Genomic DNA, 22,635 nt, shown 5'->3' on the forward strand with positions numbered 1-22,635 from the left:
TTAGTCTATAAAAGACTAGGTTGCAAGCTAAGGTCAGCATCACAAAAATGGAATGAATGACAGAAGAAATTAGGCAAAGTTAATGTCTTGGTTTAAATGTTTTCAAGTTACCTTTTATAATATAAAGTTACACTAGTCTATCATTATCTAACATATTGACAATCTTTTTTTCATCCAATCACTCTTTCTTGCATTAGTTTATACTAGCAAATGATGCATGCCTGATTTTGTTTTCAAACATAAATTCTAACCTTTTTGGGCATAAACAAGGGTAAAAATCTAAACATTAGATTTTTTTGGCTGAATTACGTAGATTAAACCTCTATCACATAACCCTTATTTTATGATTTTTTTACTTATTCTTTCTTTTAGGTTTTTAAAATTAAACTTGATGAACGATAAAAGAATTTTAAGTAACTTTTTAAGGATTTTCTTATGTTGCATTTACATAGTCGTCTTTTGTGTATCATAAATCATTTCACTTTGTTAATTGATTTAATTTATAGTTTTGATGTAATATATACTTGATTGTGTTTGTAATTTATTGATAAGTTATTTTATTGATGTAATATTTCTTTTTACTTTTTTCAGCAGAAATGTATTAAATTTTATAGTCAATGTTTCTTTTTTGGTGATTCAATTATAACTTGACTGCGTTCAACATTTAACTTAATTTTTTAATGATATATTTGAGTTTGACTTTTTTTTTTTTAGTAGTTGATTTACTAATGGTTAGCTAAGTAAATTTATAGGGGATAACACCATAACTTCCCCTTTATCTTATATAATAGAGATAATAAAAGTAACAACTTATAACAAAGTAATTTTTTTTGTCACATAGTCACCTTTTGCAAAATATAGTCACATCTCTTTTATATATATATATTTTTTACAATATAGTGACTCTTTTTTTCATGAAAAATGAACTAGCATTTTATCTCTACTAAATTTATTTAGTGTGGACAAAAAATATCTTACCTACAACAATATAGGGTAGCGTACAAGGAAACAGCATCGCGAATAATAACCCTAGCGGAAACTCTAGTCTAGTGAAACCCTTGCGAAAACCCAAATCGCTTCCGTCGCGCTACACCCCTCACCCTGCTGGCTCGTCGACGACCTGAGCATCTCCGACTATACAAAGGTCGTCGGCGAGCCCAACCTCCTTTCCCCCATAGTAGCCATATCGTCGGTGACGTAAAAGGTGGTTTTCAGGAGGCGCGAAGAAGGCAGACAATCGAAGTCGACCGCCACAACAACGGAAAACATCAGCTTTTCTTTTCTGGGCGCCAGCGACTCACCACCACCACACGATGTCAGTAATTACGATCTTCTGTTAAATATCTGACAACTTACTGTGAGGTTATCAATTAAGCTTTCTTATTTTCCTAGTTGCTTTATTTCCACTAGTCGTAGCTTTTCACAAACTAGTTTAGGCTGATTCTAGAGGCGTTGGTGCCTCTTTATCTACAAGTTGTTTTATCGTTTTAGTCTTTAGGGTTATCTCATTACCTTAGAAATCATGAACAGCATTGATGAGTTAAAGGGGGAACTGTGCTTTTCACTTTGACGAGCATGATTATTCTTCAACTAGTTGGGTCTAGAGGCTTGATTTTCTTGTTAATCCTTTTGGTATCTTCGAGTATGCTCAAAGTTTGAAAGCTGAGGGTAATACTTTTTACAGAAACAATGACATTAAGTCAGCCATTGCACACTATATTCAAGGCATCAAGTTCTTTTTTTTTGAGGACGTTAATGATGAGGTGGAAAAGTCTATTTTTTAAGCCTAGCTTTATCTATCAATCTGAATTTGGCTGCGTGTTTTATCAAGGAAAAGGATTTTCTGAAAGTGGGTGAGTTGTGCCTCTCTTGTTTTAATGTATGATGCTACCAATGCCAAAGCTTATTTTAAGAGAGCTGTTGCAGCTTTGGAACTTAGCTAACCCGACATAGCGTTAATAGATCTTATCCAAGCTCTTAAATTCCACCCAAATAATGGAGAATTTCAACAAAAATTAAATGAAGTATCGTTATTATTCGGATTTCTTCAAATTTTGTTGATACTACTGCTAAAGTAGTCGCTGAGGATGAAGTGTTGAGTAAATCTTCACTCCTTGGAAAGGAGGAGAAAAGGAGAAAGGAAATCCTACCAGGGTACCACCACTATCAAAGTGGAGAAGAATCAAACATTCTCAGAGAAGGTGAAAATGAATGTTTTTGGAACAGATCACAACATTAAAGTTACTAGTTCAGTCCTGGAGTCTACTTCGGGGAAAAAAATGAAATCTACAGGATTCAATTTCCGATTTTCAAATCGGAAAGCGCAAGATACCTATTTGCATATCACCCCCTCAATGTACATGGTGATGTCAGCGGAGAGAACTTTGTATTACCATTGCTCTTCCCAAAACGTAATGATCAGCATCCGAACTCTAAATCCATCACAAAGGATGGATTGCAGCACGACTATATATTACCATACACCCATGGAGAAGAGACATTCCCCTGTTGAAGGGTATGAGTAGTGTAAACAAACTCCAATCTTACGCCCCGACATTGTGGCTACAATTATGGATTCCCAAAAGTCGTGTTGCGTCTCTTTGTTATTACCTCCAAGTACCTCCTTTTGTTCGCCGGCAAAGTCTACTTCATGGTCAACAATCAGTCTACCAGCACGATGAAGATCTCCGCTCGTTTGCACTCCATGATCAACAAACAACATAATACGGTAAAGCGTCGAAGTCCCTCTTTTTTTAACCCTTTGTTTTGCACGGTGCATATTGGATCAAAGATAAGTCCATCCTGCTTTACTGAGGACGTCTGCTATCCTTGTCGGAAGAAATGTTATACCCTATCCCCCCTGTTTTAGTAGCTAATCTTGTTCATGATGATTTCCTTATGTTTGGTTAGTATGCTCTCTAAGTTGTAGGTTCCGTTTGGTAGGGCGTAAAACGTTTTCCTGAAAAATTATTTTCCTCTATTTTCAGTTTTACATTGTTTGGTTGGCAAATGAGCGTAAAACCATTTTTCCTTGGAGTAAAATTACACTTCCAATAATGGAAATCCATTTTTTTTTTGGTAAGTAAGTAATTTTATTGCTCATATCACCCAACAAAACAAAATGTAGTATCAACCACCACAGCCCCCTATACAACAGTAGGACTATAGACTATACAACCATTGGATATCTTCATCCACTATTCGTCTAGGAATTCTAGACTTAACTCTACATGAAACACTATGTTTAATCTCTTTTACAACTTTCTCTACAGTGTGCATACTTGAATTCCAGAGTGCATCATTTCTTTCTTCCCATATCTTATATACACTAGCTAACATGCCAGCAACTACAACCTTCCTTCTAAATTTACCACCCTTATATCGTCGCTGAATCCAATTAACAAGCTGAGGCAGATTACAAGTCCTAACCCTCAATCCAAGCCGATTCTTGAGCTTGTTGAGACATTGCTTACGATATTCACACTGAAAGAACAAGTGGTTGTGATCTTCCGCTGCATTCTCACAAAGTAAACAAGAGTTCACATCACAAATGCCCAGTCCTGCCAACTTACTTCTTGTCTATAGCTTACTCTTCATTGCCAACCATCCCACAAAGCTATGCTTTGGAATATTATGGTGGTTCTCAATAGCCTTGCACCAGTGTATTTTATCTCCTTGGTCTTGCATCAGCTTGTATGTCTCTGCCGTGCTAAATTTTGGCTTTGTAAATAAGTCACTCCCACATACTTCAGTTAGCACTTGTTTAGCTCTGCAGATGTATTTGATTGCGCAGCTAGCAGTACTAGGTGCATTGAATGTAAGCCAATTCTGGTTCTTTATATATCTATCATGGATCCACTTTACCCAGAGGTTATCAGCTTTCCTGGAAATGTCCCAAACTAACTTACCAATGATAGCAATATTCGAGACCACCAAACTTCTGAACCTTAGCCCACCATATGCTGTAGGTTTACAAACCTCATTCCAGCTGACATAACCAAGTTTAGGACTATTGCAAGTGTCAGTCCAAAGGAATGCCCTGCAAATTGAGTTTATCTTCTTCAAAACAGCTTTGGGGAGAATGAAGATTTGTGACCAGTAGACATTAATGCTTAATAACACAGCATTCACTAATTGTCTTCTCCCAGCAAAGGAGATGTTTCGTGTGCTCCATACCCTAATTCTTAGCACTATCTTCTCAGTCAACTTCTCACACTCAGCAGCATTCAATTTCTTGGTGCTAATTGGGACCCCCAAGTACCTGAAAGGGAGCTTCCCTTGCTTAAACCCTGAACTGATATGTGTTCTGGCATTCTCTTGATCTGATAATCTACAGCTGTAAAATTCTGACTTCCTAGGATTGGCTTTAAGCCCAGAGGTGGCAGCAAACAACTGAATACCTTGCAACATCAGGGAAATTGAACTATGATCTCCTTTACAAAAAAAATGACATCATCAGCAAAATATAGGTGATTTATAGCTAGGGATTTGCATCTAGGATGAAAGCTAAACCCAGGCTATTTCCCAATATATAGCGTAATCCTAGAGATTTACTCCATGCATAGCACAAATAATAGGGGGGGACATGGGGTCACCCTGTCTAATCCCTATCTTAGATGTGAAAAAAACAGTAGGACAACCATTGAGCATCAGGGAGAATGTTGGACTCTTCACACATACCATAATCAACTCTACAAACCTTGTAGGAAACCCTAAATGAGTCAACATGTCCTCCAAAAATTCCCAACACACTGTGTCATATGCTTTTTGTTTATCTATCTTCATAAGACAACACTTTTATTTTTGTTTATCTTTGTACATTTTCACCACATCTTGGCATAATAACACATTATGGAATATACTCCTGTTCTCAACAAAAGCCCCCTAACACTACTACATAATTGATCTAAGGTAACACTATAGGGTAACACTTTTTGAGATTCAACTTTCAATAACAAATAGGTAACATTTTAGTAACACTTTGTTGATATGTAACACTTACATGTAACACTTTTTGATAGGTAACACTTTGACAGTAACACTTTTTCATAAGTAACACTTTGACGGTAACACTTTTTCACAGGTAACACTTAAACAGTAACACTTTTTCATATGTAGCATTTTAAGATAACACTTTTTCTATAGGTAACATTTCAACCCTTCAAGGTAACACATTTTGATATGTAACACTTCAAGGTAACACTTTTTTATAGGTAGCATTTAGTTTTAGAGGGTAACACTTTTTTTTATAAGAAACACGTTTGTCTTTTACTTAAAGTACGTTTTAGGGTATTACATGGTTATTTAATATCTATACTAGCACTTATAGTCTTTTGAGGTAGCATTACAAAATATTAATTGTCCAAAACCCTTTTTTTACAATCACAATTGGGTCCGAAAAATAATTTTACCCTCACTAATTAATTTACTTTAAATGTTTTTAATTGTATGAGAAATACAAATCCCAAAATCTCTTACATCGCCTATTAGAGTTTGAAGACAAGAGCTGCACAAGTTGCATAATAAGAGGTATGAGAGATGATGGTGTTAAATGAGAATTGCGAAAAATAGTTAGAACACTCGTTCTCTCTCTCTGTATCACCGAACGTATAATAATAGCTGCCTTGCATCACCGAACGTATAAAAATAGTTAAATGAGAATTTGTTTAATTTTATGAGGTTATCATTATTAGTTCGATCTTTTTTATATATATAATATATTTTATATTAATCGAATAACAAAGAAAAGTACAAAGGTGTTTTTTCCTTCTTGAAAACGATCTATTATGTCGTAGAAACTTACAACTAGGCATAAAAGGAAAAAGGGTTCAATTTTCGCCATAACATTGTTGATGTATATAATGGATTCTAAGTTTAAGTTGAGCGTTATTTGGCCCAAATAGGAAGCGAAAGTCAGATTCCCTTAATTTGATTTTCTTAGTCGGTTGAAGGAGGTCTGCCTTTGTTGCTTTTGTCGGTTTAATAAACAAAACCCTAACTCCCTCGCTTATCTTCGTCATTCTCTCAAAAATGAAAAACCCCAAGCCCCAAAATAGAGAACCCCAAACCCATCATTCTCTCTCCCGTAAAACCACACCCCTGCTTGCTCTACTTCAGGCGGCTACAGCCTCGGCCGAAGTTTAGCCCCACCTTGCTGCTCGTCGGAGCTGTGCTAATCGTCGGACCACGACCATGGCGTCTGTCACAGTCTCTCTCTCTGACTCCTCACATGGTTGCTGCACTTGCCAGAATTGCGACGCACTACCTTCTTGTCGTATGTACATCTAGCAGATCTTGAGTTGGCAGAATTTGACATTAAGAAGGCATTGGAAATTGATCCTGACAACAGGTATATTCAATCATATGACCTCTTAAAAAATTAAGAACGCTGATTCTGAACATATGCATAAATCTTATGAAGCACAAGTAGATGAATTATTGTAGAATTACTCCATCCATCCTCAAAGAAGTTTCTGTATTAACCTTTGACCGTCCACAAGTCTCCCAATTCTTAAGAATCGAGATGGAAATTCATCCCGACAATCATGCACCGCGGACTTTTACTAACCCTGTTTCTCTCACTCTCGCTTTTCATGTAAGCATCTGATATGGAATCTCCACTTTTTCAGTCAGTCAACCTCTTTGTTTTTACTTTAACAAATGCTATGAGAAAGCCTAACCTAATAATAATGGAGTATTTAAGTTTGTGCCCAAGCCTAATATAGGAAGTTTAGTTAATGGAGTATTGAAGTTTGTGCCCAAGCCTAGTATAGGACGTTTAGTTAAGGATGGAAAGTGTAGATTGAAAGCAGGATCCTTTTTCATCTTATTTACATAAAATTCTTTCTTTTGGTAGCTTTTCTGATCGATTACACTGTGGCTTGCTAATTTCTCTTTACCATAAACTGCATTAGCAAGTTGGCTGTTACATTGCAACCAACCGCCTCTTTGGTAGGTGGTTATAAATTTTAGTGATGTTAAGTACCAGTAATGATAATTGATTTTAGTGTAGTTTTAAGAGAATGCTTGTGTCAATTTCAGGGTAATGAGAACTCATCACTTAACATATTTTTCTTTGTAAATATGAGTTTGCATCAATTTTAACTCTAGATGTTGTATTGATTGGGAAACTGAACTATAAATGTGTGAAGAAAATCACATTTTTGAGGGTGAAATTCCACTACCACGGTTATGAGTAGAGGATTCCTTGCAATATGATTTCATCGCCATTAGTTTTGTTTAGTACTACCTGCCAAAGGGGCAGCTAGTATCAATTTCTCATTGCGTAATGTGCATCTGGCTTAAACTATGTATATACTAGCAAGTTGGTTGTTGGTGTCGACTAAGTACCAAGTGTTTCATTGCTTTCTGTAATGTAGCAGGGATGTGAAACTGGAATACAAGAAGTTGAAAGAGAAGATTAGAGAATACAATAAAAAGGACGCACAATTCTATGGGAAAATGTTCTCAAAGATAGCTTGAGTCAATGTAAGTGGAGAAATCTTTGATACTTGGTGAAGTTCAATAGAAATCTAGTCCAGACTCCTAATATATATTAAGACATTGCAGAAAATGTTTCCAAGGAGGCTGATTGATGGTCGACAAGTCATACTACGTCTGATTTGCGCCGATTCGCCGCACCTGCGGCGGTGCATTGTCTTGTCACCGAAACATACCTCGCTTGTGTTGTTCGTCCGCGCTCCAAATGAGCAGATGTAAAACGTAGTACCTATTCATTCCGATTTCTGATTTCTTTTTAAAATTTACAAATATCAAGCCCAAGTTAAGTTATTGTTGTTATTGTTGTTGTTGGTAGTTTTGTTCTATTGTTGTTGGGATTGTGGTGGTGGTGGTGGTGATGTGCCACGGTTGTCGGATGTTGTGTTGTTTGTGCTGTTTTGTTGTTGTTGTTGTTCTGTCGTGGTTGTAATGGGTTGTTGTGGGGCAGTTTTACACTACCAAAACGTCGTCATGTCATGTTAGTGCTACTGTCGATTTATGGTTGTGGTTTTGGTACTATTGTTCTTTGTTTAGTAAAAGTATGTGAGTAGTTTAGTTAGTTCAGTTCTACAATCTAGAATTATGATTATGAATTGAGGATGCTAGTTGAGTGACGTAGTTAGTACTGTTATTGAATTTATAGTTGATTATGATTTGAGGATTATGGATTGGGGATGCTAAAGGTTGATAATTTCTAAATTAGGAATTGGTTATGGTTCTATTTTCTTAGATTGGTTAAGATTGATTAGTGATTTTCGTTACTGTTGTGAGGTTATTCTTCGAAGATAATTTTGGGAGTGAAGTATCATTCGAGATTATGAAGGAGGTTGTATCGTTCGAATTCGCAATGCGTATGAGGTAACTTTTATGTTTAAAATCATTTACTCATGCCCATGTGTGTGGATCTTTATTTTGTTTTTGATATTTAAGTTCGTACTATGGTCATAGTTATGAATGTGATCTTATGAGTTGATTCTAAATGGTCTCTAACTAAACATATGGGTGCATCAAGTATATTACTAGTTTTAATTTTTTTTTTTTGGCAGACTAGATTTGTTATCATATAAGACTTTAAAGTTTTTTTTTTCCTTACTGCAGGATGATGGAAATAATGGCGGATTAGAGTAGCAAGCATGCATGACACATCGAGAAGCATGCGTACATGGATAATGGAATTGAAGAATAATGAAAGAATGACCTTAAGATTGATTTAGGTTTATTTAAAGAGAGATGTATATATTATAATTTTATGATTTAATTTTCAGTTTAACTATTTATATTTTGGATGCAATAGTATGTTTTTGATTGAGTATACTCTTTGGGTCGTTGAGTATTTCTACCCATTTATATCAATAATATTATTTTATTTCCTCTTCAATTATTACATTTGTACGTTTTACTATATTATCATTGTATATATGTCGATAATTAAAGAATGTTACTATAAGATATGTGAAATAGAAGTGTTACACTATAAAACTAGCTGATAAGAAGTGTTGCCAAATATCTAATAGAGTGTTACATATGCTCAATTAAAATGATACATAATATTTAACAAAGTGTTACTATAAGTCAAGAGATGACATAGAAAATGTTACTATAGACGAAAAAGTGTTACATAAAACATTATTAGTAACACTGTAAAAATGCTACATTAGTTTAAAAAAAGTGTTACGTTAGAGAATTTTGAGTAACACTTGAGAAAGTGAAACATTAGCATTGAAAGGTGTTACCTTAGAGAATAGGTAGCACGGGCAGATGTTTCACTTATAAAAGTGTTACATATGACCTAAAGCAACACTTTTAGGCCATTAAGTAACACTTTTGGGGTGATACTTTAGGCCAATTATGCACTAGTGTAATTGTATGAAATGAGGCTAGGCAGAACCAGTTTAAGCTTTTCACATATAAGCTTGGTGATACACTTATATATCACTGAGTAGCATGAAATAGGCCTAAAGTCACTAACATGGTTAGGACTTTTGACTTTGGGAACCAATGTAATTGAGGTTACATTAACAACTTTGAGCAGCTGTCCAGAATGGAAAAAGTCTAACACGGCATCAGCAACCTCATCTCCCACAATTTCCCAACTATACTTGAAGAAGAAGCTATTAAATCCATCCATACCAGGTGCTTTGTCATTTGGGATGGACTGCATAACCCTCTTCACATCCTCCCTTGTGAAGATACACACCAGAAGTTGTTGTTGCTCTGTAGATAACACATTCCCCTCAGCAATAATTTGATTCTTAATAGCACATCTAGCCTCCAATTTATCTCCCAACAGCCCCTTATAGAAGTCTACAAAAGAGTCTTTAACTAATTGATCCTCAGTTTGCCATGCCCCATTCCCATCTTGAATTGCATACACCCTATTCATCTGCCTTCTTACTTTAATGAATTGATGGAATAATTTTGTATTATCATCTCCCTTATCAATCCACCTTTCTTTAGTCTTCTGTCTCAGGAAGCTTACATATCTCCCCTGTGCCTGTTTATAATGCTTAGTTGCACTCTTCTCAGCAGCAATGACAGCAGCATCCCTCAGCTGTATATGAGCTTGATTCTGAGCAGTAATCATTTGCTTATAATCCTGCAGGGCCTGGGCTTGGATGTCAGAGAAACCATTTTGATTCATCTTTTTTAACTCTAATTTAAGCATTTTTCACCTTTTGAGTAACTTTGAACATGGGACAGCCACTCATTGGCCTCTGCCAAACCTCTTTTACAATATCCAAGAAACCATCTCCAGTTACCCACATGTTATAAAATCTAAAAGGTCTTTTACCCTCCACTTCTTTATGGACACAGAGAACACCTGGGCAATGATCACACTCTCCTTCAGGGAGGAAAGTAATGATAGCATTCTCATACTTAGATAGCCATCCAGCATTGGCCATGACCCTATCTAATTTTGAGAATACACGATTCTCCCCATCTTGTTTATTTGTCCATGTAAAGTATCTACCAGCCTGCTTGATGTCCACCATCCCACACTGAGTCACACACTCTCTAAAGTCACTAACCTCAGCCAATCTAACAGGAGATCCAATACTATACGTTCATCAATGTTCAACACCACATTGAAATCCCCAAGTATCACCCAAGGCTGGTCCGTACACACTTTCCCCAAAGAGTCCCACAACTTTCTCCTTTCATGTCTCTCATTAGACCCATACACAAAAGTGCAGTAGAACCACTGTCCAAACCGAACTGGATCCACTATCAAGTGCGCCATCTGAGCTATCATCACCTCAATTGAGATGTTAAAAGCCCCAGGGAGCCATCCAATTACAATCCTTCCTTTATCCACCACACTACTATTAGTAGTGAAACACTACCCATGACATAAAGTTTGGTAAAGGTTCCCCATCTTAGGAATCTTCACCTTAGTCTCCAAGAGGCCAAATAGGGCAATCTTGTGATTAGAAATGAATCTCTTCACTTCTAGTTGCTTTTGCCTCCTATTCAACCCCCTGGTATTCCATACCATTATATTATCCATTACTTTCAGGGGCCTCCAACCCCTGCATCTCATTCCCCTTTGCTAACCCCCCTTGCTGGTCCATTTCATAAAATAATTCTTCTGTAGAAGCCTCAGTCAATACTGCAAAACTATTGTTTGTTTGTGGGATGCCCACTTTCTCCTGATGCTCTACCCTAGAGATTTGTGTCCTAGCCTCCTTCTCTGCTAACCTGGCTGGGATAGTATCAGGCTTCCCATGGTCAGCCTTCACAACCCACCTCTTCTTCTGCTTCACAGGCTTAAAGCACTGCTCATGACTATGCCCATACCCAGTACAACTAGAACACTTTATAGGTTTCCAGGCGTAAAAAACCTTTTGATCAATCACAGCCCCTTTCTCATTCAAGAATTGAACCATCTCCGGAAATTCTTGATCAATTTTCACTTCCACTAGCACTCTTGCAAAAAAGAGGTTTGATTTCTCCTGTGTAACCTTATCAACCCGTACAAAGTTCCCAATATAACTAACAATCTTGCCCAAACTTTTACTCCCCCAATACTTCAAATCCAGCCCCCTTTAATTCCACCCAAATTGGAACCTGATCAACATTTTTAACATTCCAGTTTGTATCAGGCTTCCATGGCTGCACAATGACAGGCTTACCATAAAAAAACTGGCATTCCATCGCCAACACTCTCTCCTGATCATCCTTAATAGTATACCTCACCATATACACACCATTCCCAATAATAGAGATCATATCCATACCTTTCGTACCCTAAATTCTTCGGAGAAAACCCTCCATTACCTTCTGGGGTGGGCTAGCCCCCAAGATATAACATACCACAGAATTTTTGCCAAAAATGGATTTCCTCCTGGATATCCTCCAATTCAATTGCAGGCAAATTAACAGAATTCATGTTGTTTATAGAATTTGATCCACCATGATTTACACAATTACCTTCAATTTCCAAATTCCATGGAATCTCTACATTATTATCAATGTTCAATTTCCGCTCCAACAATAATGTCATGGTTAGTAATAGGTTTTGGAGATTTAACTCCACTATTGATAGCATTCAACCATTCAGAAAACAAATTCTTCTCCTCAGATTCTTTTTTCAATGAAATTCAAGAAGATTTAGGCGATAACATCTCACCTCCATTTTCGCTCTCTTCATCCGTCTGAACATTCAAGATTTGCGCGCCAAGAATTTCATCCATGGATCGAGTTTTCTTTGCCTCTGATGATGAAGGAATACCAGCCTTTCCCTTCCCCTTGCTTCCTACTTTCAAATTCTTTGACCCTCGAGGTCTGCTCATGGCTACCAGTGATGAACTGGAAAACCTGGGAAGAGAGTCTTCAAAAGTAGAGAGAGAAAACTTTAGTATTTGGTAATGTCAAATCTTGTCATAAACGCAAATTAAGACACTGTAATGATAGCCCATTCTTTTATTTTGAGCTATTTTCTTTGTAGAATGACATGGTGCTTTAAGAGTCAAGAAAGAGGGGGGTGGAGGGGTAGAATGCATGAGCAATTTGGTAAGCATGCAAAGTGCTGGTGGAGATATTTGGGTGCATAATGGAAAATCATTTTCCCTTCAAAATATATAAAGGGAAAATTGTTTTCCTTATCTCTCTTACACACTCCTCTCACTACCTCCTTACTTTCCCTTTCATATTTCTTTCATTTTCATTATTTTTCATACATGGAATCAAACAACAGATAATTAATTTTGAAATTGTGTTTTTCATTGTAAATATTTTCCATGAAAATCATTTTACACTGAAAATGTTTTACACGCTACCAAACAGGGCCATAATTCGACTTTTATTAATGCAAGTTTTTCTGATGTCAAAAAAAAAAAAAATCTTACCCTTTGATACAACACTAAATGAACAAGAAAAAGAAGACTTAGTCTAGATTCATTGACGGGAGGCAAATTTGTAGCACCTGACTTTCCAACACCTTTAAAAAGTCAGTGGAAGACTAGTAAGTGTTATATTTCTACACTATTTGGGGTGTCTCCTAATATTTTCAAAGTTCAAGCACAAAAATACTTTGGTGAAAGGAAAAAGAGCATTACAAAGCAAAAGAAAGAAGAAGAAAGAGGGTTAAGAAGGTACCAGGAAAGAAGAGAAATTAAGTCCTTTTTGATAGTCCACATGCATGCCAAAGTGCAACGTTCAATAACATATTCATAGTCCGTTTTGTGCTACGTACTTACGTCAATTCCATTGGCATCACATCTTTGCTATATCATTCCCCATTGTAACGACCAATACTTGTTCTCCAATTTGTTTTGTTCTTTTTTAGCACTTTATTGTCTTTGTCCTTTCACCCAGGCATTCACCAAACCTCATTTAATCTATTTGACTAGTAGAGCATTAGTATAATGTGACAAGTTGTAGTGGCTATTTGACCTTTATTTTTAGAAAGATTAGTGAACATATAAACCTAAGTATTATTTATATATCTAATGGATTATTATATTGAATTCATGAATCCATTTTTTATTATAAACAATTAACTAAAAATCATCACAATCTCATTTAGATAAATAATTACTTTAATTTTGATAAGCTTCAATAGATTCTACAGAGCTAATTTCGTCAAAGCATTTCAATGCTACCTAAAACATGAGTCAAGTTACTTAATTTTGTCAATCTGTGTACGAAATTTCCAAATGAAATTGAAATATAAAAAAAAGGAGATTCCTAAAATTGTAATTGGTGCATAGTCTCAAGTGGATTATTTGATAAACGTCACCTATAGTATCGATCCATTACTATAAATTATTTGTTTCTCAATTTGTATTTTTAATTGACAAAATGTAAGTTCATCATAGGATGGTTCGATGTAAGAAAAGGAACAATGTATTCTTCTCTTTCAAGATATCAATAGAGCTGCCAAGAGAAAATGACGAAATCTATCAATTATTCGTTGCATATGAATGGGACTCAAACCATGTTGTTGATCACTTAGCCACAAAAATGAGTGTTCAAGAGTTCAGATTTTTTTGGTATGGCTATTATATATTGTATTATGATTGATTTTTTTTTTTTTGTATATATTGTTTGTATTTGAGTCAGATCTTGATGTGGTCTTCATGAAACCTATTTCGTATTATCCTGCTTTTTTGCCTTCTAATCCTAAATCCAATTATAACAAAAAATTAAATACTTCCTCCGTTTCCTAAAGATTTTCCTTGTTACTGTTCCTACAGATACCAAGGAGGATCTATTTGTGTGGGGTGTGGGGTGGGTAAAGTAGGAGAGAGAAAGGGGTTAAGATATATATAAGATAAACAAGCAAATAAAAAGAGGTTAAAGTAGAAGAGAGAAATGGAGTAAAATTGAATTAATAATGTAATGGTGGACCATATGATATGAACATGAGAGGGTAAAAATGGAAAAAACATTCAAATAAGGAATAAAGTAAAAAAAAGGGGAAGATCTTTTGAAAACGCACTTAAACGGAAAGAAGGAAGATTTTTAGGAAACGGAGGGTAATTGAGATTTAAGGGGTTTCCCCTTAATAATAAGAAAGGGAAATTATATTAAGGGGGCTTGTTCTCTATGTTCCTTTCTTGTCAATATCAAATAATCATTAAAATATGATATTAGCAATCTTGATCTTGCTTTTGGTAAATTTTCCTTGAAGACAAATACTTATTATAATTTATTAAGTTAACTTAATATTTAACCCTTGTGTAATACTTCCTCCGTTTCTTTTTAGTTGCAACGGTTTGACTTTTACACTATTCACCAACTCTACTTAGTTTATGTTTAGTGATTTATAGTTGAGGAAAAACATATTCATGTGGGATCTTGTTAAATTCGTTTGAATGTATATTTTTCGAATATATACTTTTTATAATTTTTATATATTGGTAATTAAACTTATTGATGGTTGAAAATATGCATTGGCAAGCGTGAAAGTCAAACTGTTGCAAGTAAAAAGAAACAGAGGAAGTATGCATTGTCTTTGTCGTACAAACAAATTTTTTGTTATGCAACTTAAATATGTATGTCTTTTTACAAATGGGTCGTCTTAGATGATTTGAACAACCTACTTTTTACAATGATAATGCTCACAAATTATATTTGTTACACATAATATAATTTTGATCGTCGTGTAAGACCTAAATCACGACTCAAGAATTTAAAGTATAATACTTATTTTGCTCAGATTATCTTAAGAACCTATTAGATTAATTAAATAATTTAGTATATAAAAATTTATCTTAGTACGATTATCTTATAAAATACGTTTCTATTTTAAAATTATGCACCATAAGCTTACTTTGAAAACTCAACTTTTATGATTTGTAGTTGGTACATGACCCTAATGCATTTAACGGCACTGCACATAACCATAGCTAGTGTTGCCTATATGTTAATCTTAGTTCAACTTTGACTTAGAGCAAATTGACTATATAAATATGTTGGAGTTTATAATAAAGGTTTGTGAAGGAAACTCAAGAGTTGCTTCAAAAGAGAATGTGAAGAGTCCCACATTGATAGAATAATAGGTAGTGTAAGGGGTTTATATACATTACTCTTTCTATACCCTTTGAGTTGTGTGACAAAAGGACTTTTAGTGGGCATGTGGTGAGTGGAGTCACCACACGCCGCCCTCCGGCCAGGCCAGGGCCTGGGCCTGGGCCTGGGCTTGGGCTTGGGGAATAAACTTAACTAAAGTTTTGGGTTAAAAATCTGTTTTTTTAGCCAGTAATTAGGTTACCGTTTTTTCCCGGATTTCCTCCCTTAATGAGCCGTTATTTCCTAATTACGGGCCATTATCTCCTCCCACTAAGTCGGCTGGTAACCACGTTTTAACCCTATTATCCTTTTATAAATACGTAGGTTACTGTTCTCTTGATCACACAGAAAATCATAAACACCTTCTTCTTCCTCTCTCGAAAATATCTTTCTGGGCAATATTCAAGATCGTTCTCAATCTGTTTTTCCATCTACACTGGAAATCAGAGACCGTGTCCCCTGGAGGTTGATTGCTAAGAGGCCGTGTGTTGTAGCGGGGCAAATTCAACTTTAGGGCAGTGAATTCTTCACGCCACGGTTTTCAGATAAGTTAAATTTATATTGTTAGCGGTTTTAGTTCCTACATTCTAAAGTTGAATTTTTCGAAATATTTTTTTTATCCCGGAACTATGGCTGCTGATATTCCTAATGAAGGTACCCGTATTTTAAATGCTGTTCCTATAACCAATCCCTTTGTCCCTGATATGTCAAAGTTAGAACCTTTTGATGGGAAAAACTATAGGATGTGGTCTGATAAAATGGAATTTTTCTTGGGACAGATTGGTGTTGATTATTGTTTGTCTGTTGATGTTGCTCCTGAAAATTCTGTTAGGGATTTCGTAAAAGATAATAAGACCTGTCGTGGGATGTTATTGCATTATATGACTGCTTCCCTTTATCTGATTTATAGTAAGTCTAAAAATGCTAAGGAGATTTGGGATGGTTTGAATGCGAAGTATGGGACTGATGATTTTGGGACTAAAAAATATGCGTGTAGTCGTTGGTTGAAATTTTCTATGAATGATGAGAAACCTGTCCTTGATCAAGTTCATGAGTATGAACATTTATGTGCTGATATTGTTGCCGAGGGTATGGCTATTCCTGACCTTTTCCAAGCCAATTGCCTTCTAGAAAAATTGCCTGCTTCTTGGGAGAATTTTGTTCATTCCTTAAAACATAGGCAGAAAGATTTTACCCTTCAAGAGTTAGTGTCCCATATAAAAATTGAGGAGCAGAACCGTATCCAAATAAAGGGAAAATCAGTTGATCATTCTTCTAGTTCTGCTAATCTTGTGGAAACTAAGACTGCTGCAGGTAAAGGACCAAAAGGCAAAGGTCAAAATCAGTTTCATGGTACCAGGCAGAATAACAACAACTTCAAGGGAAAAGGCAAATTTAAGGGTAACTGTTTTGTGTGTGGTAAGTATGGGCATGCTGCCAAGGAGTGCCGTCAAAGGAAGGAAACCCAGTCAAATCCAAAGATGGCAAACCTCAAGCTAACCTTGCTGAAGATGATGATGTCATTGCTGCTGTGGTGTCCGAGGTAAATCTGGTAAGCAATGTTTCAGAATGGATCGTGGATACTGGTGCAACCCGTCATATCTGTGCCAACAAGAAGCGTTCCAGGAATACCAGAAAGTTCCAGAATCAGAGTGCATCTTCATGGGAAACTCAAGCACTGTGAGTGTTTTAGGCAAAGGAAAGGTTTTCCTGAAATTAACATCCGGGAAAACCATTGCTTTGCAGAATGTCCTGCATGCTCCTGATATCCGCAGAAATCTCATTTCTGGTTCACTTTTAAACAAAGCTGGGATTAAGTTATCTTTTGAATCTGATAAACTTGTATTAACCAGAAATGGTATTTTTGTGGGTAAAGGCTTTTGTAATGCTGGACTTTTTGTTTTGGATGTTGTTATTGATAATAAAAACTCTGCTGCTTCTGTTTATATTGCTGAGTCTGTTTCTTTATGGCATTCTAGACTAGGTCATGTGAATGTTGCCTCTATTAAAAGGCTAAAACAACTTAGTCTTATTTCTGACTTTAGCAATACTTCTTTTGATAAATGTGAAGTGTGTGTAGAAGCTAAGCACCCTAAGAAAGCATTCAACAAAAATGTGTCCCGTTCCTCTACTTTATTAGAGTTAGTCCATAGTGACTTAGGTGACTTTAAGAATTCCATGAGTAGGGGAGGAAAGAAATACTATATTACTTTTGTTGATGACTTTTCTCTTACATAAGGTTTATTTATTGAGTTCTAAGGATGAGGCAGAAGAAAAATTTCTTATTTATAAAGCCGAAGTAGAGAACCAATTGGACCTTAAGATTAAAAGGGTGAGATCAGATAGGGGTGGAGAATATGATGGTACTTCCCTTAAGAAATTTTGTGAGTCTAATGGGATTATTCATGAGGTTACAGCCCCTTATACCCCAGAACAGAATGGAATAGCTGAGCGGAAAAATAGAACACTTAAAGATATGATGAATGCTATGCTTATTAGTTCAGGTATGCCTACTAATATGTGGGTGAAGCTATCCTTTCTGCTTGTTATGTCCTTAATCGAGTTCCCCATAAGAAGTTAGATAAAACTCCCTATGAATTTGGAAAGGCTTCAAGCCGAATTTGGGATACCTCAAAGTGTGGGGGTGTTTGGGAAAGATAGGACTTCCTGACTTTCAAAGGAGTAAAATTGGACCTAAGACTGTAGATGGTATTTTTATTGGTTATGCGTCTAACAGTGCTGCATATAGACTCATTCTTAAGGATGCATCTGGTTTTGGTCCGATTAGAGAGTCAAGAGATGTTGAATTTTTTGAGCATATATTTCCTATGAAAGTTAGTTTGCAATCATGCTTGCCTGCTGCATCTTCTTCTGTTTTGCATCGTGACATTGCATCATCTAGTGAGACCTTAGAACCTAGAAGGAGTAAGAGAGCTAGAACTGAGTCTAGTTTCGGACCTGATTTTATTACTACCTTTCTAGCTGAAAAAGAGTGCTTAGATGAGCAAGATATCAATGCTTTTGTGTTAGAAGAGAACCCGAGAACCTATGCTGAGGCCATGAGATCGGTAGACTCAAGTTTTTGGTTAGAGGCTATTACAGAAGTGAAATAGAGTCTATTATGAGTAATAACACTTGGGTTTTGACAGACCTTCCTAGAGGTTGTAAGGCCATTAAGCAGTAGGTGGATTTTTACAAAGAAATGCAAGCCTGATGGGTCTTTGGATAAGTATAAGGCTAGACTTGTAGTTGGAGGGCATCGCCAAAAACAAGGGTTAGACTTCTTTGATACTTATTCTCCTGTGACCAAGGTAGCCACCATTAGAGCTTTAATTGCACTTGCATCTATTCATGATTTAATTGTGCATCAAATGGATGTGAAAACTGCATTTTTGAATGGTGAGTTAAACGAGGAGATCTATATGAAGCAACCTGAAGGATGTGAGGTTCCTGGTCAAGAGGACAAGGTATGCAAGCTTATTAGATCTTTGTATGGTTTAAAACAAGCACCAAAACAATGGTATGATAAATTCCATCAAACTATTACTTCAAATGGTTTTTTGGTAAATGATTCTGATGCTTGTGTTTATTCCAAAATTGATGAACTTGGTTGTGTTTTCATATGTCTATATGTGGATGATATGTTGATCTTTGGGACCAATATAGACGTAGTAAATACAACTAAGTGCTTCCTAAATTCTTGCTTTGAGATGAAGGATTTAGGAGAGGCTGATGTTATTCTTGGAATAAAGATTACTAGAACTTCATATGGGATATCTTTAAATCAATCTCATTATATTGAGAAAATATTAAAGAAGTTTGATCAATTTGATTGTGTTCCTGTGAAAACCCCATATGATTCTAGTATTCATTTGAAAAAGAATAAAGGTGATAGTATATCACAAGAACAATATGCAAAAATAATTGGAAGTGTAATGTTCTTGATGAATTATACTAGACCTGATATAGCTTATGTTGTTAGTAGATTGAGCAGGTATACTCACAATCCTAATCGGGAGCACTGGGTTGCCTTGATTAGATTGTTGAAGTATCTAAAAGGCACTACCAATTGGGGTCTACATTATCAAAGGACACCTTGTGTTCTTGAAGGATTTTGTGATGCTAATTGGGTGTCGGATAATGATGAGATACAATCTACTAGTGGTTATGTTTTCACTCTTGCTGGAGGAGCTATATCATGGAAATCATCAAAACAAACATGTATTGCCAAATCTACAATGGAATCTGAGTTTATTGCTTTAGAATTGGCAGGTCAAGAAGCTGAATGGATAAGGAGTTTGCTTGCTGATATTCCATTGTGGGGAAGCCAGCTCCATCAGTTTCTATGCGGTGTGACTCGCAAGCAGCAATTGGGGTAGCGAATAATCAAGCCTTAATGGAAGAGAAGGCATATTCGCTTAAGGCATGCCATAGTTAGAAATCTAATTAGAGAAAATGTGTTGTCACTCGAGTATGTAAAATCAGAGAGGAATATTGCTGATCCTCTCACCAAAGGCCTTTGTAGAAAAATGGTGCTGGAGTCAGCACAAGGAATGGGTTTAAAGCCTATTGGTGAGTGAATTGTGATGGATACCCTTCTTAGGAATTCCTAAGTTCAAAGGGTCAAACGAAATCACAAAACAACTCAAGTTATTATGTACTACTACCATTCCTATTAATAAAAGTGATGTAGTATTTTGTTTTAAATTACTGTTATATGTGTAAGGTTGAGTATAAGCTCTTAATAAGTTCATAGCCTTATTTGAGGTGGTTTGTGACAGTACAAACTTGATGAACTTACCTATGTGAATGTGGGGGTTACGCCCAATCCCCTATGAGAGTCCAAGGCTTAGGCTCTCTAGAGCATTCACGAGAATCCAGGCTAATTGTGGGGCATCTATATTATATTTGCGAGAACGTATCTTGATTTGAAAAAGGTTGAGTGCGCAACTATGTTTTGCTAACACATGAAAGGTTCAAAGAGAAATCTACCTCTTATGACAGTAAGACATATTTGTATGCACTGAGTGTCAATTCAAGTCCATAAGACATTGATACTTCAAAACTCAGTATCTATTGCCCAGATCATCTGTTTTCAGCCCTGTTTTTTCCTGTTTTCTCTCTTTGAATCATGTGGGGGATTGTTGGAGTTTATAATAAAGTTTGTGAAGGAAACTCCAAGAGTTGCTTCAAAAGAGAATGTGAAGAGTCCCACATTGATAGAATAATAGGTAGTGTAAGGGGTTTATATACATTACTCTTTCTATACCCTTTGAGTTGTGTGACAAAAGGACTTTTAGTGGGCATGTGGTGAGTGGAGTCACCACACGCGCGCGCCCGCCCGGTCCGGGGCCATGGGCCATGGGCCATGGGCCATGGGCTTTGGGCTTTGGGGAATTAACTTAACTAAAGTTTTGGGTTAAAAATCTGTTGTTTTTAGCCAGTAATTAGGTTACCGTTTTTTCCCGGATTTCCTCCCTTAATGAGCCGTTATTTCCTAATTACGGGCCATGATCTCCTCCCACTAAGTCGGCTGGTAACCACGTTTTAACCCTATTATCCTTTTATAAATACGTAGGTTACTGTTCTCTTTAACACACAGAAAATCATAAACACTTTCTTCTTCCTCTCTCGAAAATCTCTTTCTGGGCAATATTCAAGATCGTTCTCAATCTGTTTTTCCATCTACACTGGAAATTCAGAGACCGTGTACCCCTGGAGGTTGATTGCTAAGAGGCCGTGTGTTGTAGCGGGGCAAATTCAACTTTAGGGCAGTGAATTCTTCACGCCACGGTTTTCAGATAAGTTAAATTTATATTATTAGCGGTTTTAGTTCCTACATTTATATACCTCAGAACTAGATTAACACAAGGGAAACGAACATGTGGGATAAATGTCCCAATCCGCAATCTAACGAGGAAGGAGCAGATGGGGGAGGGGGGGGGGGGGGGGGAGATGTGTGTGGGGGGAGATGCAAGCGACATCCATGCAAGTTCCCCATACAAAAAGGAGCTAGCCTACGACTTCACATACTATATAATTGGATCCATTGTAACTTTATATGCTTCTGCTTTCTATTAGTTACTTTTATACGTGCGTGACTATTATAGGCTTCTGCTTAACCTTTAGCACTAGTATGTACATACTCCTTTTCAAATTAATAGCTCCACATATTAATATAAGACTCCTGAAAAAGATCAGCAAATTTTCTAGCATAATTATGATTATTTGTATTCAGACTTTTTCAACCAAATTTTTTTTATATATAATCCAGTAATTAGAAGGATGTGAGAATTAATGATCCAATTATATCATCAAGAATCTTTTTACAAAATTGTGCTAAAAAAATTATGATAATCCAAATTAATACAACGATAAGTAGGGAGCTAGCAAAAAAGGGTTGTAAATAAACGGATGATTGTATCAATAATATTGGAGCCATTGGACAAAATCACAATCTGAGTCCATTCATTGAGCTAACAAGCTAGTAACACTATTGTGTTATGTAATTGAATTACATTTTTATCTAGCTAATGGAGGGGCTAGCCAAATTAAGGTTACTTGTACAAGTTGACTATACTCTTATAATATAGTATTAAATTAAACACAATCTCTAATAATGTATAATTAAGAATATGTAATATGAACCGAATTAAACTGAACTGAGATGGACTGAAAATGAACTGAGTTGAGTTGAACTAAGTTCAAATTTTGCCTAAAAGAACAATATCTAAATCTTGTTAAAAATAAGTGTATAATAAGACTAGTGTGACAAATTGACAATTTATAAAATATAAAGCTACTTTAAAAGATTGATCTTAATAGATTTGGATAGCATTTAGTACAATAAATATGATAAAACTTTAATTTCAACATCATAAACAATAATTATAAGTACTTTACTATCTCATTATTTTATGCACCTATGTAGTTTAGAAACTTAATTAACTATAAATACACTACCATATGAAAGGCTCAAGAACCTCACATAGACGGTAGCCATCAAATTAAATATGAAATATCCTAGTCAGCTTCCACTTTTGGACCTAAAACAAAACCCATAACAGCCTATTTATACTCTTCTAGTCCCCAACAAAACCCTAAACATAATTTTGCATG

The 22,635-nt window shown here is 36.0% G+C and overlaps 1 long non-coding RNA gene across 1 annotated transcript; it reads left to right on the forward strand.

Moving 5' to 3' along the window:
* The first annotated feature begins 6,021 nt into the window (after positions 1-6,021).
* LOC104902914 (uncharacterized) lies at positions 6,022-7,799 on the forward strand. Its single transcript, XR_791400.4, has 3 exons — positions 6,022-6,349; positions 7,383-7,488; positions 7,570-7,799. It is a non-coding gene; the product is annotated as an uncharacterized LOC104902914 (long non-coding RNA).
* The last annotated feature ends 14,836 nt before the right edge of the window (positions 7,800-22,635 follow it).

The sequence above is a fragment of the Beta vulgaris genome, chromosome 1 (genome assembly GCF_026745355.1).
Source record: "Beta vulgaris subsp. vulgaris cultivar EL10 chromosome 1, EL10.2, whole genome shotgun sequence".
In the NCBI taxonomy this organism is placed as follows: domain Eukaryota; kingdom Viridiplantae; phylum Streptophyta; class Magnoliopsida; order Caryophyllales; family Amaranthaceae; genus Beta; species Beta vulgaris.